Genomic DNA, 16,449 nt, shown 5'->3' on the forward strand with positions numbered 1-16,449 from the left:
AATGTAGAGCTTAGAGAGAACTTTATAGCTATAAATACTTACATTAAAAAATAAGAAAGGTCTAAAAATCATGATCTAAGTTTAACCATAAGGAGGAAGAAAAAGAAGAGCAAACTAAGCCTTAAGAAAGTAAAAGAAAGAAAACAATGAGGAACAAAGAAAAACACTTGCAAAACATTTATCTGGCAAAGGACATATATCCAGAATATACATACAATAACTCAATAGTCAGACAAACCAATAAAAAGGTAAAATATTTGAACAGACCATTCACAAAAGAAATATACAAATGGCCAACAAACACATGAAAAGATGTTTAACAATCACTGGTCATTAGAAAAATGCAAATTAAAACCCAGTGAGTCCTCCTACCATCTACCAGTACTGTACAACTAAAATTAAAATCACTGAAAATGCCAAATGTTGACAATGATGTAGAATACCTGGAACCCTCATAAAAAAAACCAAACCTGTTGCCGTCGAGTTGATCCCAACTCCTAGTGACCCTATAGGACAGAGTAGAGCTGCCCCATATAGGGTCGCTATCAGTCGGAATCAACTGGATGGCAATGGGTCAATGGGAACGCTCATATATTGCAGAAAATGATATAGTCGCTTTGGAAAACAGGTAGTTTCTTAAAAAGCTAAAAATCTATACATATGTCATACAATCCATTAATTTCACTCTAAGGAGAAATGAACCATGTGGCCATATTACTTATAATAAACAAAAAGAAAACAACCCAAATGGCCATCAACTGGTGAATGGATAAACAAAATGTGACATCATCCATACAATGGAATACCACCCAGCAATAAAAAGGAATGAACTATATTGATTCATGAAAAAAATCAGCTTGGTACAAAGGGTGCAAATTAAAATATACTGTAACAGGAAGGTAAAGAAATTGTTGAAGAGAAGCACTGACTACAGCCACTTCTGCTTTCAAGAGATGCAGCGTAATTTATCCTAAAGAAGGCTTTCCCCACGTTTTTTTAAATCTAAGAAACCACCCTGATAGGTCCTTTGGACATGACAACTGTGGACTCTTAAGTCATAGCGTGGAAGTAAAAAGTAAAATATAAAAAGGGCTAAATACATTCACATAAGAAAACAATGGAATTTGACAGCTATTTGCCGGTAGCTCTAGAGGCTGTGAGGTGAGGAGTCTGGAAGAGAAAACATACGATGTTAAGAGAAGGAGAATGGAAGCGGACCCCCATGAACATGCTAGGAAATCAGAGGTCAGGCAGTAGGAAATCCAATATGGCAGAAAAGAAACCAAAAACGTCTCAGATCAGTGATGACTTACACTGAAAAGCTTTCATTCATTAAATATTTATTGGGCCCCTACTATGTGTCATGTTCTGTTTTAGTAAAAGAGATACAGCAGTCAGTCAATATAGTAACAAAACACACATCCTCCTGGAGCTTACCTTCAACCATTAGAGATTGTCTTCTCCACTGGATTCGAATTTTCCTTCACTTCATCCAAACCTCCAACACAATTCTGCTACCAACAAGAACACTGTTTTAGTGGTGTATTGAGGAAATGAAGGACAAGAGATGCCCAGTTAAAAGGAGACCTGTAAGACTGGATGGCAACACAAGTAGCAAGTGTAATGGCTAAAAATAGGCAACATCAGACAAACTATATCAAGACTCGGGAAGTCTTAGAGATATCAGAAAGGTGTCAGTGGACTCCCACATTATGAGGTATGATGCTATGGTAATATTGGTAGAGCTGCATGCCCCTGCCTCCTTGAAGTTCACCATGCCCACTTGCTTTAGTGAATGGCACAAGAACAGAAGTGAAATATGTCACTTCTATGGCAATACCTCTAGAAGAAAATAAGTAAATGGCCATGTTCTTTTGTTCCCCTGCCATGGCAACCAACAACTTTCCAGAAAGTGAAGGCTCTTTTGCCACTGAGCGAACTTGAAATAGTCATAGAGCATGAGCAAGAAATGAACCTTTGTTTATTTGGGGTTTGTTTATTTCTGCAACACAACCTAACCTATCCTAGCTAATACCGACAGATTGAGCCAGTCTATGTGCATTTTTTTTTTTTTTTTTAATGTGGATATGGTAGGAAAGCGGTAGGACATGGGGATATCAGAGATTTTAAAAGATATTTTTAAGTAACGGAGTCCTCTGAAGGAACAAGGAAGACAGTGTGTTTTCAGGTGCCAGATTGGAACAGATGAGAACATAAAAGCAGTAAATTCAGCCCTAAGGATCCTAGAAGGTAAGGCAAGCTTCCTGACAGGTATACTTGTCTTTTTCTGACAGGAGAAAGTATACATCTTCACTCCAGAGACAATACTTTTTATCCCCCTAGAACTAAATTCAAGCTGGATTTGTCCTTTGGGGGTTTGTTTAAAGGATGAGTAACTGAGTGAACAACATCTCCCGCCACAAAATCACAGAAACAGTGTAAACCTGGACAGTCCTTTCAGTGACCCTGTCCAGGAGAAAAGAGCATAACTTAAAACAGTGAGGCAGTGAAGGAATTTTCTGTGAAAAACTAAGACAACATGGACCAAGCATGCTACTTGCAGATGACCTGGGTCAGGTTTACACAAACTACAGTCATTTATTTAACATGTTCACAATTTTCTCTATGGTCACCTGCTCTCTGTGCTTTTGTTACTTAAATATTCCCTTTAAATTGATTTCCATTTATTTACTCAAATATATTTTAAAAGGAGAAATTGATTTAACTATTATAATTGAAAACCAGTATCATTTGACATGTGTATCTCTACGGGGATGGGGGCAGTGGTGGTTCGGTGGTAGAATTCTCCCCTTCCACGCGGGAGACTCAGGTTCAGTTCCGGCCACACACCTCAGCGCAGCCACCACCCACCTGGCAGCAGAGGCTTGTGTGTTGCTATGTTGCAGAACAGATTTCAGCAAAGCTTCCAGAGTAAGACAAACTAGGAAGAAAGACCTGCTGATTTACTTCTGAAAAGTCAGCCAGTGAAAACCCTACGGATCACCACTGTCTGGTCCTGTTGTGCATGGAGTCGCCATAAATTGGGGCAACTTGACAGCAGCTAACAACAACAGCTGAAGTAAACTGAAAATGCTCATAATGATAACTACAAGTGAAAAGTTATTCAGTTGTATCTGGATATGGTAACCTGCTAAGGTCAGAAGCCTGAGACTTGCTTTGTTGTTCAAAGGGAATGTTACAAAATGATAGCACCAAGACGACTGAGTCTTCCTCCTTCACTAACCACAATTCAAGAGAATTATTTTAATACTAAAGAATTCAGTATTATGGAATGTATCACCTAAAATCACCCCCAAGTACTGGCTGGGGTATGTGTCTCACATTTGGGGAAATACTGATTGTGGTGGCCACGAAAATGGCTCTCTCCAGTCTCTGACAATGGGGCGTGTAACTGACCATCTAACTGGATGCTGCGCTCTGAGATCCACCCCCACGGTCTCTCAGAGGCCATGCTTCCTAATGGCTGCTCCCAGCCAACGACTGAGTGCAGCAGGGATACTAACTCTTTCATCACCATTGGATTAACAGTATGCTAGTCACTTTTTGGAAACCCTGGTGGTGTACTGATTAAAAGCTAAGGCTGTTAACTAAGTCAGCAGTTCGAATCCGCCAGGCACTCCTTGGAAACTCTACGGGGCAGTTCTACTCTGTCCCATAGGGTCATTATGAGTCCGAATCAACTGGATGGCAGTGGGTTTAGTCACTTTTTATGCCTCTGGACCTCAGAGGTAAGGCGTTATTCAGGCTCTAATGCATTTAGGCTCAAGGTGGGTCCATTTTGAAATGCATGAAGCTAAGCCGCCCGGAGTTGGAGTCTCATTGTTGTGAAGGTTGTAGTTGGAGCCTCATTTTTGCATAGGTTGTACATTCTATTAGGAGATGCTTCGTAGATGTGTTGGTTTTGTAAACTTTGCCTTTTTCTCCTTTATTTCTTTGAGATAAGGCTTGCAAGCATAATTAGGGCTTTCCTGCGTGATAGTTAGGAAGCCCTGACAGGTTTGTTTTGGGTTTTCTGCGTCATGTTTGGAAAACCAGAGGTTCCCCCATGTAACCTAATGGAAAGGTGTCCGCAATAAATTATTTATATAGCTCTCATTGGTATACTGTCACACCACCGATCAGTGGCACCACAGTGCTACTGACCTCATTGATGGCTTGTATTACTAGATCATATTTCTCAAAATCTGCATTACCAACCAAAAATTTAAACACACTCAATAAATATGCATTCCAATACTGAAAACACATGCCATCAAAAAAAAAAAAAAATCAAGGAGAAAAAATTTAGTAAAGAAAGGCCTAAGGAAGAACTGTTTCTGGAAGTCATGGAACCCTTGAGACATGCAACTTGGGCTCAAGAATTTCCCATCAGCCCTGCCAACACCTTAGAGCTGCACTGCAGTTGAAGAGGCTTCCACCCAACCATCCTTCCTTCCCTCCAACTTTCACAAGGATCAGACGGACATCATGGTCTGATGGCTCTCCCAGAACTCCTCAAGTCCTTCCCCATATGTCTTTGTAGGCATTTCCCCTGGTAAATATCCTACATGTCTAATCCTTGGCATCAGCTTCTTGGAGAACCCCGAGTCACAGATTCACACGATGATATTACCTAATGCCTCCATAGAGACAAAATGAACAGGCAGGAAAAAGTTCCATTAAATGTTTTTGTCCAAGTATGACATGTCATGAATAAGCCTAAGATATGGTTGGATCTCTGTTTAATCTTCCCAAATGCATGCACAGCACAGATAGTCTATATTGTTGATTAAAGTAAAAGCCAGAAGATCTGTGTGCTGGGATTAAGGAAGTAAGAACTGACATTCTGTGGCAGAATTTTAAGAGCTAGCGTTGCATTTATATTCCTTCCCAAACATTAGTCAAGCTTCTATTCATCTTGTAAGACCCAGCTCAAACATCAGCTGCTCTGGGAAATCTTCGATGACCTGAGCAGCAAGCATTGGTCCTGTATGCCTGTGTCCTCTGAGCACCCTAGAACCACACCCTTTCCTGAAAGCACTTATCACACTGCACCGTAAGGAAGTGGAGTCATAAGCTCTGAGAGTCAGGTTGAAAAGTCAAAGCCTAGAGCATAGGTGATGTAGGGAGAAATTATCACTGAGAATCCCTTAAAAAGGTCCCACAATACAGCTGGACATACTGTATTTTTACGCAGATGACGTGCGCCTTCTGCGTTTGTTTGCCTGCCGTGCTCTCCCCCCTCCAGGGATCTTCATAAGCATGCTACGCTAAATTGTTTGACTGCAACGTGTGGAAGAGGACTGGCACGGCAGTGCTTGTGAGGGTGCCTCGAGGGGAGGAGGGCTGCAGGCAAACAAACACGCAGGAGGCCCACGTCATTCATGTAAAAATACGGGTACTGTTTCTCAATTAACCCGTCACAACCAGTTTTCCTCCAGGGCTGGAATGATCACTGCGCCTTAGATGACGCACCCCATAAAGTGGCTGGCTTGCCTTTAAGGACCATGTTGCATAATGAATAGAACCATGTTGAATCTTTAAGCGTGAGAAGCACACTCAACACAAGAGGATGTTCTATGAGAGGTACACACAACCTGAAGCTCACAGAGACAACTCCAGCTTCCTGTCTGCATTTCAGCTAGGGTCTGCATTTATTGAAAGGAATAGTAGCTCTGCCATTTAGATCATTGTTTCTCTCAGGTTTTAAACCCCTTGTGAACTTGAACTCACAAAAGTTAAACTCAAGTATCTGGTATAACATCTGCCTCTCTCACTAGAGTCTACCTGTCTAGAAACTGCTACATTGCTCTGATTACCTAGCACAGTGTCTATAAATAGCTGGTATTGAAAATATGAGTGAGGGAGGGAAGGAGGGATGGATGCAAAAAAAAAATGGAACTCCCCCCCCAAAAAATCATTACTGAAAGGTACCTTAGGTTGGGTTTCCCAAGAAGCAGACCCCAAGACAAGGATTTGAACAGAACCTGATCCCAGTAAGCATGACAAAGAAGTGGGGAAATGAGTCAGAGATCAAAGGAAGGAAGCCTTTCCCTACCAGGTACATGAATGAGCAGGCAACTGCTACAGGCAACTGGGGATCAATCCTACCAAGGATTTCTGGGAGGCTGTGTCAAACACAATTCAAAGTTCTCCCACATTAGGGGCCAGGAAGCTGAGATACTTATCTACCACATCCACCTACAGCATAGACCCAAAATTCCTGTGGCAAGAGAAATCCCTCAGGCTGAGAGTCACCAAATTTGAGGTAAGGAGCCACAGTCATGCATGAGAAGGGTGAGTGCCGAGGGGTATGGGCGGGACACTGAAGTCCATTGCCACAGGAGGCAATGTGGTATTTTGTTACTTTTATTTCAATCTCTGCCCATCTTCTCTCTGATAAAAAGAACTCTGCTCTTTAATTTTCTCTCACTGTCAATTATAGCAAGGGTATCAGAAGTTGGACATCTTGGGATTCTAATTTTTTTTTTTTTTCCTTTGCAAAATAATCTTTCCTTCCAATTGCAATTTAACAGTGAGCCTATTCAGGGGACATCTAAGTCAATTGGCAAAATAAATCCTATTAAGAAAACATTCTGCATCCCACTTTGAAGTGTGGTGTCTGGGGTCTTAAATGCTAACAAGCCGCCATCTGAGATGCATCAATTGGTCTCAGCCCACCTGGATCAAAGGAGAATGAAGAACACCAAGGTCACACGATAACTAAGAGCCCAAGAGACAGAAAGGGCCACATGAACCAGAGACTTACATCATCCTGAGACCAGAAGAACTAGATGGTGCCCGGCCACAATCGATGACTGCCCTGACAGGGAGCACAACAGAGAACCCCTGAGGGAGCAGGAGATCAGTGGGATGCAGACCCCAAATTCTCATAAAAAGACCAGACTTAATGGTCTGACTGAGACTGGAAGAATCCCGGCAGTCATGGTCCCCAAACCTTCTGTTGGCCCAGAATAGGAACCATGCCCGAAGACAACTCATCAGACATGGAAGGGACTGGACAATGGGTTGGAGAGAGATGCGGATGAGGAGTGAGCTACTTGTATCAGGTGGACACTTGAGACTGTGTTGGCATCTCCTGTCTGCAAGTGAGATGGTAGGGTAGAGAGGGTTAGAAACTGGCAAAACAGTCACGAAAGGAGAGACTGGAAGGAGGGAGCGGGCTGACTCATTAGGGGGAAGAGTAAATGGGAGTACGTAGTAAGGTGTATATAAGTTTATATGTGCCAGACTGACTTGATTTGTAAACTTTCACTTAAAGCACAATAAAAATTATTAAAAAAAAAAAAAAACAGTGAGCCTAAATTACATCACCTGTGTCTCTTTTATGAGCAACCTCTTTGTAAGCTTTGTATGAATAAGTGCTTTGGTTTTAAAGCAACTTTGGAAATAAAAAATATATTTATAACATTCTAACTTCGCTCATATTCTAAATATACATTAGACATATAAAACTCTATAATGTTATTTCTAGCAACCAGGTTGCACAGTATTCTTTACTGATAGCATCTTTCATATTTAAATGTTTATACTAAGCAGATTTTTTTATTGGTTAAAACAAATCTATAGAGCGAAATTAAGATTTTACCATCTTGAAAAGAATTCTCCCTCATCATCCATTAGGGAGTTAACATGAGGAAATGTTTGTTAAATTGAATTAAAGGTAAAAATTAACGCTCATGAGATGATGAGGCAAGCAGTCTTCACTTTAAATTTTCACATACATGCCAACACTTGACTGTTATAAATAGAGGACTGGAGAAGCTAGGAGATACATTATATAACTCTGATTCAATGGCCTGGATTTGGGCAGCCTATTCAGAAACTGTGAAAACCAAAATGGAGATTATTTTTCTCTGTACGATGGAATACAAATTTAGAACATTCATGTTTTTGTTACATTTTTGAGCATCAATGTTTCTAGTCTGCTAGTTGGCCTAAAGGCCCAAAGAAATTTTTCCCTGCAAGTTTTTATTTAGATTTGTGAAGTGAAATACTAATTCTCTTTATTAAAATTGTGGTCCATGACACTGTCTGTTGTAAATTTTAACTTCTGTGCCTGTGATTATAATCTCAGTTGGGAATGGGTTGCCTTTGTTATATCAATGAGACAGGATTAGTGTAGGGTGTGTCTTGAGTCAATCTCTTTTGAGACGTAAAAGAGATTAAACAAACAGGCAAGAGAAGCAAGATGGGGGAAGGGAGATGCCAAGCCACATGAGGATCACCCAGGAGCAGAAGCTCAAAGAGACAAGGACCTTCCTCTAGAGTCGAGAGAGACAAAGCCATCCCCTAGAGCTGGAGCCCAGAATTCAGACTTCTAGCCTCCTAAACTGTGAGAAAAAAAAAATATATATATATATATATATATATATATATATATATATATATATATATACATTCTTTGTTAAAGACACCCACTTGCGGTTTTTCTGTTACGGCAGCAATAGATGACTAAGACACCGTACTATGTGTTACAAAGTTCAAATAGGTATGTCTACTTTCTTTAAAGCAAAAGGTGGGTATGAATCCCAGCCTTCTTTCTTCTTGCTGCCAGGAAGGGAATGGTGAGCTCCTTCTCTCTGGATCTATGCGGCGACTTTCAGCAGCCCTCCATCACCCATCCCCTCTACCTCTTCCCTTGACCTTCAGACCCTGCCCTGAGCCCTCACCACTGCCCATGGGCCCTTCCTTTAATAAGTAAAACAAAATTTTAAAAGTTCTAGAAGCCTTTTATTATCTTAGGCAATCCTATGGTGCATTTTTCATTAAATAACAGAATTGTTTTTATTGTAGCCACTCTACAGAATCGGGATGCACCCCCACCCAAAATTCGGTTCAGATGTCAAGACCAACGAACGACATGCACACTAAGGTTTATTACTCACATAGTGAGACTTCCTGGAGAGAGCAGCAGGGCTCCCAAGCAGGTTCAAAAATGGCTTGAGAGGGCAGGGAAAGGAGCTGGCTTGCGGGGTTATGGTGGTTAAGGGGTAAGGATGAGGAAGAGCCCTGGTGGTACAGTGGTTAAGTGCTCAGCTGCTAACCAAAAGGTTGGTGGTTCAAACCCACCAGCCACTCCCCAAGAGAAAGATGTGACAGTCTGCTTCCGTAAAGATTTACAGCCTCGGAAGCCTTATGGGGCAGTTCTACTTTGTCCTACATGGTCGCTATGAGTTGGAATCAACTCATCTGCAGTGGGTTTGGTTTGGTTTTGTTTTTGGTAAGGGGTGGAGCCACAGTGACGGTTCCCATGCCTGGTTTGAACTTCCCACCAGCACCAACGGAGGAAGCACACTTGCCCAGATTTGGGTACAGGGGAAAAGGGAGGATGAGGCTTAAAATCTGTAAGCCGTTAAACATCACAAGGTATAGTCAGACTCTTCATTACAACTTCCCAACTACAGTCCAGTTTTCATCTATTGATATAATAATAACAATTGACAATAACCAATAAAACATTTATTTGGCATCTACGACATGCCAGACACTGTGCTAACCATTTACATACCTCATTTCATTGAATTCTCACAACAACCCTGAGTTAGTGTCTTTGTTTGGGTTCCCCCCAAAGGAGAACGTGAAGGATTTGAATGAAGTAGTTTATTTGGGAAGTTTGGGCAGGAAACAGTGAAGGATTGAGAAAGTGACACAGAGGAGGGAGGAAAGCCAAGGCAGGATGCAATAATAAGGGGCTACTGCCAGGACCCAATCCAACTGCAGACCTTCTAAGAGACTATATGGAACACACCTTAAAGTTGTCCCACTGAGGGCTAAGGAAGCTGAAATGTTGTCTGCCTCATTGTTTGAGGGGCACGGCTGGGTCACCACCCCCAGCACACCCAGTCTGCCCATGTGTAGGCTGAGCTGGCTGGCTCTTGCAGCCAGAGAAAGTGCCAGAGCAAACAGACACTGGTGCTTGAAGAAGAACCTACCAGCCTGTACTGAAACTGACCCTGAACAACACAACACTTCCCAGATGGCCACAGGCATGTGCCAAGCTATCCACTGTCTCAGCTGGAGACTGCTGTTGTTGGGTGCCATCGATTCTGACTCATAGTGACCTTGTTTGACGTTGTGGAACTGCCCCATTGGGTTTTCTTGGCTGTAATCTTTACTGGAGCAGATCACCAAGTCTTTCTCCCCCAGAGCCACTGGGTCGGTTTGAACCAACAACCTTTTGGTTAGCAGCTGAATGCTTAACCATTGAGCCATCAGGGCTACGAGAGCTCATCCAGGTTAAATAGTGTTTTCTAAGACCATACAAATACATAATAATTAAGGACTTGGAACTAAAACCCAAGGCTATCTGACTCCCGAGTCCTACTCTTAAGCAAGGCACACTGATGCGACAGGGCTTTGACACTTTCAGAGAGTGGCATTGAAGCAGATTGAGGCAGTGTGGCCCAGTGCTAAGGACATGAGCTCTGATGCAGACTGCCTGGGTTCAAATTCTCACACCACTAGTCACTAGCCAGGTAACTTCGGGCAAGTTTGCTAACCTCTCTGTGCCTCAGTTTCATCGTCTATACAGTGGATATGATAATAGCACCTACTCACAAGGTTTTTTAAATGAGTTCATGCAGTGGCTTAGAAAGGCACCTGGCTCAGAGCAGGTGCCCTGTAAATGCTGTCATCTTTTTACTGGTTTGGCTGAGTTTGGTTTTCATTCCAATCAATCGTTTCGGAAAATAATTAGGCTGGATGGTTTACTTACTGGAAATCATTTTTAGTTGACTAAAAAAAATACGTATCTACATATGCACTGTAATCAATTGTTGTTAGGTGTTGTCAAGTCAGTTCAGACTCACAGGGACTCTATGCACAACAAAACACTGCCCAGTCCTGTGCCATCCTCACAATAGTTGCTATGCTTGAGCCCACTGTTGCAGCCACTGTGTCAATCCATCTTGTCGGGGGTCTTCCTCTCTTTCGCTGACCCTCTACTTTACTAGCATGATGTTGCTCTCCAGGGACTGGTCCCTCCTGATAACACGTCCAAAGTACGTGAGACAAAATCCCACCATCTTTGCTTCTAAGGAGCATTCTGGCTATACTTCTAACCAATTAAGGATGAGAAAATTTGCCTACTCGTGTTCAGGTTCTGGTTTACTTTTTAGTCGTTGATCTGTCTCCAGATGAGATTTATAAAACTTGCCTTTCTGAGAGCCTGACTTTATGCAAATGGCGGCACTACGCTGGGTTAAACCAAAACGAAACCCTTTGCCAATGAGTCGATTCTAGTTAGAGGAAATCAAATAAAACTAGGTTTCTCCAGCTGTACAATGTCTGCAGACTCTCTGGTCCCCTTAAATGGACCGGCATCCAGGAAGAAGCCTCACTGGGAGATGAAATGCTGACTAAGGATCTGGCTCTGTTATTTCTGGGCCATTCTCCACCACCACTCCCTCCACTTTCTCTGTGCCCAGTAGTAATAAGAGTCAATGCTTACTGAGAGCGTATCATGTGCTTGACACCGGTCTACTTATTTTGTATGTATTTACACGGCTAATCCTTCATACCAACCACAAAACCAGTTGCCTTCGAGACTATCCTAATAATTCAACTGACAGCAACCCTATGTGTGTCAGAGTAGAACTGCACTCCATAGGGTTTTCAGTGGCTGACTTTTCACCAGTAGATTGCCAGGCCTTTCTTCTCAAGCACCTCTGGGTGGACTGGAACCTCTAACCTTTTGGTTAGCAGCCGAGCACCTTAGTCACGTCCATTATTATCCTTATTTATGAGGAAACTAAGATATGCCAGGAATTGGGCTAACTTCCTTCAAATTTCAAGAGCAGTTCAGTTCACCAGGTGTGTCATGTGCAGCCAATCCGAGAAAACCGACATTTCAAGACCAGGCTTTGGGCAGGCAAATTTGAGATAGGTTTCCTAAATCTGCACCCACCCATCAAAAAAGCAAGAAAGACGATCGCTGCCACCTTGATTTAAAGTCACTCCCTCAAACACAGTCTAAATGCCAAGTTTTTGAAAAGTTCCAACCAACCACATTGGGGTATCTTTGGATACGGAAACACAGAGAAGGAAAGCAAGGCCGGATATGTACGAAAAAGGCAGCGCCTTACTGAGAGGGCTGAAAACAGTCGCTCCACTAACTGCTAATCATGCTCTCCCTCCCACCCCACTCCCCTTTTTTTTAAAAAATCAAGAAAATCTTCAGAGATTTCAGCTTAAAAATAAATCTTCTCTCATCGGTAGGCTATTTCCATCTTTAACACCAAGTACCACTCTCACCTTCTAGCTTTTGGGTTTTTTGGGTTTTTTTTTTTAACAGATTCTGCAATAAGCGGAAGGGGAGTGTAATCCTACACACCGGATCAGATACTGCAAACCGAGCCTGCATTTGCTCGGTGTCTGGAGGAATAGAGGTGTGCCCCGGAGGAATGCGGATGCTATGGTTAATTAACTAATTTACTCAATCAACTTTAACAGTGGTTTTAACTTTAATGAGACCATTACATTTTAATATGGAAATAACAGCCTTGTATTCTTAACAGTCCGCAAACTGGACTCCTTCTTCCGCCCACTTTGCACCAAGGCCGCTGTTGATTTGTGAACCTGAATGCTGACAGTAACATCCAGAAATTCCAGTGAACGTGTACAGGGCACCCAGGGCTACACCTCACAGAAACCACCGCCCTGCCTTCCGGTGGTCCCACCGTCCCCTATATGCACGCAGAGGTGACCGCTCACAGGAAGAGCCCAAGGTTTATTATTGGCAGAAATTGGAATGGAGACTTTTGATACTGAAAACAGAAGGCAGACCAGGTCAGAAAGCCAAAAGGAGAGAAACAGAAGGAAGGAGCCACACTGCCAACACTGGCTTCAGGTGTCCGAGGGAGACCTACCTGAAGCTACCACCCCACTTGTTGTTGTTGTTGCTCTTAGTGTCAACCAGTTGATTTTTGACTCACAGCAACCCCCTGTGACAGAGGAAAACTACCCCATAGGGTTTTCCGGGCTATAATCTTTATAGGAAGATAGCCAGTTCTTTCTCTCTCAGAGCTGCTGGGTGGGTTCTAACCACCAGCATATTGAGTTGCACTTAATGGGCCTACTCTAAAGGCCAGTAGGAGCCCTGGTGGTACAATGGTTAGGCACTTGGCTGCTAACTAAAAAGTCTGTGGTTCAAACACACCAGCAGCTCCACAGGAGAAAAGATCGGGCAATCTGCTTCCATAAAGATTACAGCCTAGGAAACCCTGTGGGGCAGTTCCACTCTGTCACATAGCGGCGCTCTGAGTTGAAATCAACTCGAGGGCACCTAACGACAATAACAACAGAGGCCAGGAGGGGGCAGCGGTGGTTCAGTGGCAAAATTTTCGCCCTGGTTCAATTCAGGCCGATGCACCTCACAGGCAGCCACCACCCATCTGTCAGTGGGGCCTTGCGTGTTGCTGTGATGCTGAATAGGTTTCAGTGGGACTTCCAGAGTAAGAGAGCCTAGGAAGAAAGACCTGGCAATCTACTTCCCAAAAATCAGCCAATGAAAACCCTATGGATTACAATGGTCCAATCCAAAACCAATCATGGCAATGGCACAGCACCAGGCACCCCTTCATTCTGTTGTGCGTGGGGTCGCCAGGACTGACACGATGGCACTAACAACAACAACCAAGGCCAGTAAACCATTAATACAACACCCTTCCAAGCCCTTATTGAGTACTTTTATTACCCCAGATACAGTACTTTGGAGATTAACTATGAAAAGTTTTACAAGACGGTGAAGGTAATGAATCATGAATTCTGTGAGGGTGAACCCAACACACTGAAACCAAGTACAGCTGTCTTATATTTGCTCTGTGTGCATTTTGCTACCCGTAATTTTGTCATCAATTTTCATCTTTTGTTTAAACATATTTGTCTTTTGGACAAGATAGGTCATATTTCATCGGTTTGATGAATTTTCTCCTTGGTCCAGTTTTACAGAATTTGCACTTAATTAATTGCCCAACCTTTAATTCGACAGACTGTTTTTAATGGCTATGTAGTTTCAAAAGCATATACACAGTGGAATTTCGAAAAAGTAATTGTTTTTGTGTCGCTTCCAAAGAAAGTTGCAATTATTAAAATGTGTAAATAATTTGTCAAAGGCGCAATGGGCAATAATTAGGAACATATCAGAGAAAGCTTTAATGGGTCCTTTAAATTTGATGTTCAGCAGGAATATTTAAATAATGCAACAAAATATGTCATTTCCCTCCTTGGCACTATATAAACCCAATTCCGATGTGAAAATTCACCTTTCAGTTGCATAGTCTGGGTCGCGATGGCAGTGACATTCGTAAGAGATTTTTCTAGCTCTTAACAGAGCAGTAAACCAGGACCTCTCACACAAGCAGACAGCACAGTCTCTGAAAATCTGCCTATCAAAACCGTCATTCAAGCCACCAGGCTCTTCCCTGCCTGGTAAAAGGCAGGCAGGAAAACGAGGAGGCAAAGGTCAGTTGTTGTCAATTCTTTGTAAGTGTGACGGTGCTGGCAGTTTGCAAGGAACTGCGGTGTTTCCCTAGCAACTTTGTGTATGTGCGGAGCCTTCAGTACATTTTTTCCCCTTGTTATTTTCAGGCCGTCTTTTTTGTACTGTGGACTGTTTCGAATGTACTCTCCAAGTTACATGGACCTTTTTATTAACAGGATTAAGAGGCTGACATTTTTTGGAAGGGAGGTTAGTTGAGTCTGGGGCAGTAAAAACCAGAGTTGAATCTTAAGTCAGATTGGAGATAAAAAAGCATACAGGAAAAGAGCTGGATTAGAGAAAATACATTAGACCAAAAGAAAGCTGCACATATCAAGTTTCTAGAAACTGGAAGCTGAGATACCATGACACTCCTGAAGTGGTACCTTGTCATCTCTTTTAAAGAAACATTAAGCGAAGCCTTTCAGCATTCTCCACCCACCGTTCACATTTCTCCTTTTGATTCTGGGATTGTTCGAGGGACTAGAATTAATATTTCATTTTGGTTTATCTGTTCCTCCTTGTTTATTAGAAGCAGGAAAGGAACACTTGCAAGTAACCAAGTTCCGCTCTTTACTGATTCAGCTACAAACATGCACTGAGCATTTATGAAGTTACCAGGCACTGTGCCGCCATACAGCAGGGCAGGCATACTTCTTCTATCAAGCGCCAGGTGGTAAAAATTTTTTCCGGTTTACGGGCCATACAGTCTCTCTCGAAAGTACTCATCTCTGCTGTTGTAGCTCAAAAGCAGGCACAGGCAACGCATAAACAAATGGGTGTGCCTATGTGCCAATAAAACTTTACTGATGGACACTGAAATTTGGATTTCACATCATTTTCACATGTCACATAATATGGTTATTTAATTTATTTTCAGCCTAGATCTAAAAATGTAAAAACCATTTTTAGTTCGCAGGCAACAGAAAAGCAGGCAGTTACTGAATTCGGCTGACCACTGGTATAGAGGCAGGGGCTACGCTATGGAAGAAGTGACACTCTGGAGGGGACAAAGAAGTAAAAGAATGCATAAACAAGGTGGTGTCAGGTTACGATGAGTGACATGAAGGAAACAAAACAGGACACAGGATGACGTGGTGAAGGGTGAGAGGGGGTGGTGGTTATTTTAGACAGAGCTGTCAGGAAGGACCTCTCTGAGTCCTTAGTGACAAGACAGAGCCAGCCCACTGTTCCCCTGGACACCTGAGCATCCTAGTAATTCTGTAAGTCAGTTGCACTTGTGCCTAATTATTAATTCATAGACTTAGACCTCAAAAAAAAAAAAAAGAAAGAAAAACCAGGAAAAAGAGCAGTTGATTCCCCCAAACCTGTTATCAAAATTGTGGAAGATAAGCCAATGCTAGTAGGAATAATTGTACCTATTAATACTCACAGATTACCAGGTGCTGTGCGGAACACCTAATCCCCAGTCACCAGGAGACAGGAGTTTTAAATCTGCAGTAGAGTTTTTCAAAGCCACCTTTTTATTTTTTTAATTAGAAATAGTGCCACGAGCTTAGGTTGTTTCTATTTTCCTTTCAATACTCCTGGAGTCTAAACAATGGTGGGATCTCAAATTACAAACCTGAACTGACTGGGCCTCTTATTTACATCCTAGTGAACGGGGCTAACTTTATCTTTCACAGCTGCTAAAACATTATTTTTTAAAAAGGAACAAATTACCTTTGCGGAAGCTCTTTTTGGGGAAAAGACAGAATCATTAAGGGCTGGCTTGGCTTGTCTTTTAGGGGCAGGCCAAACGTGAACAATACCCCAGCTCTCCTCATAGTTTGCTGGCTAATTTCAAACAGAGTATTTTTCTTCCAAATGATATTATAGTGGGGCTGCAACTTTTTTTGTTTGTTTTTGTTTTTTTGGCAACCATTGTGAACCAGGAAGCTGATGTCAGGATGGCCACTGGGAGGTGATTTTCAACTCAGTTCCTAACT

This window comes from Elephas maximus, chromosome 25, assembly GCF_024166365.1.
Source record: "Elephas maximus indicus isolate mEleMax1 chromosome 25, mEleMax1 primary haplotype, whole genome shotgun sequence".
Taxonomy (NCBI): domain Eukaryota; kingdom Metazoa; phylum Chordata; class Mammalia; order Proboscidea; family Elephantidae; genus Elephas; species Elephas maximus.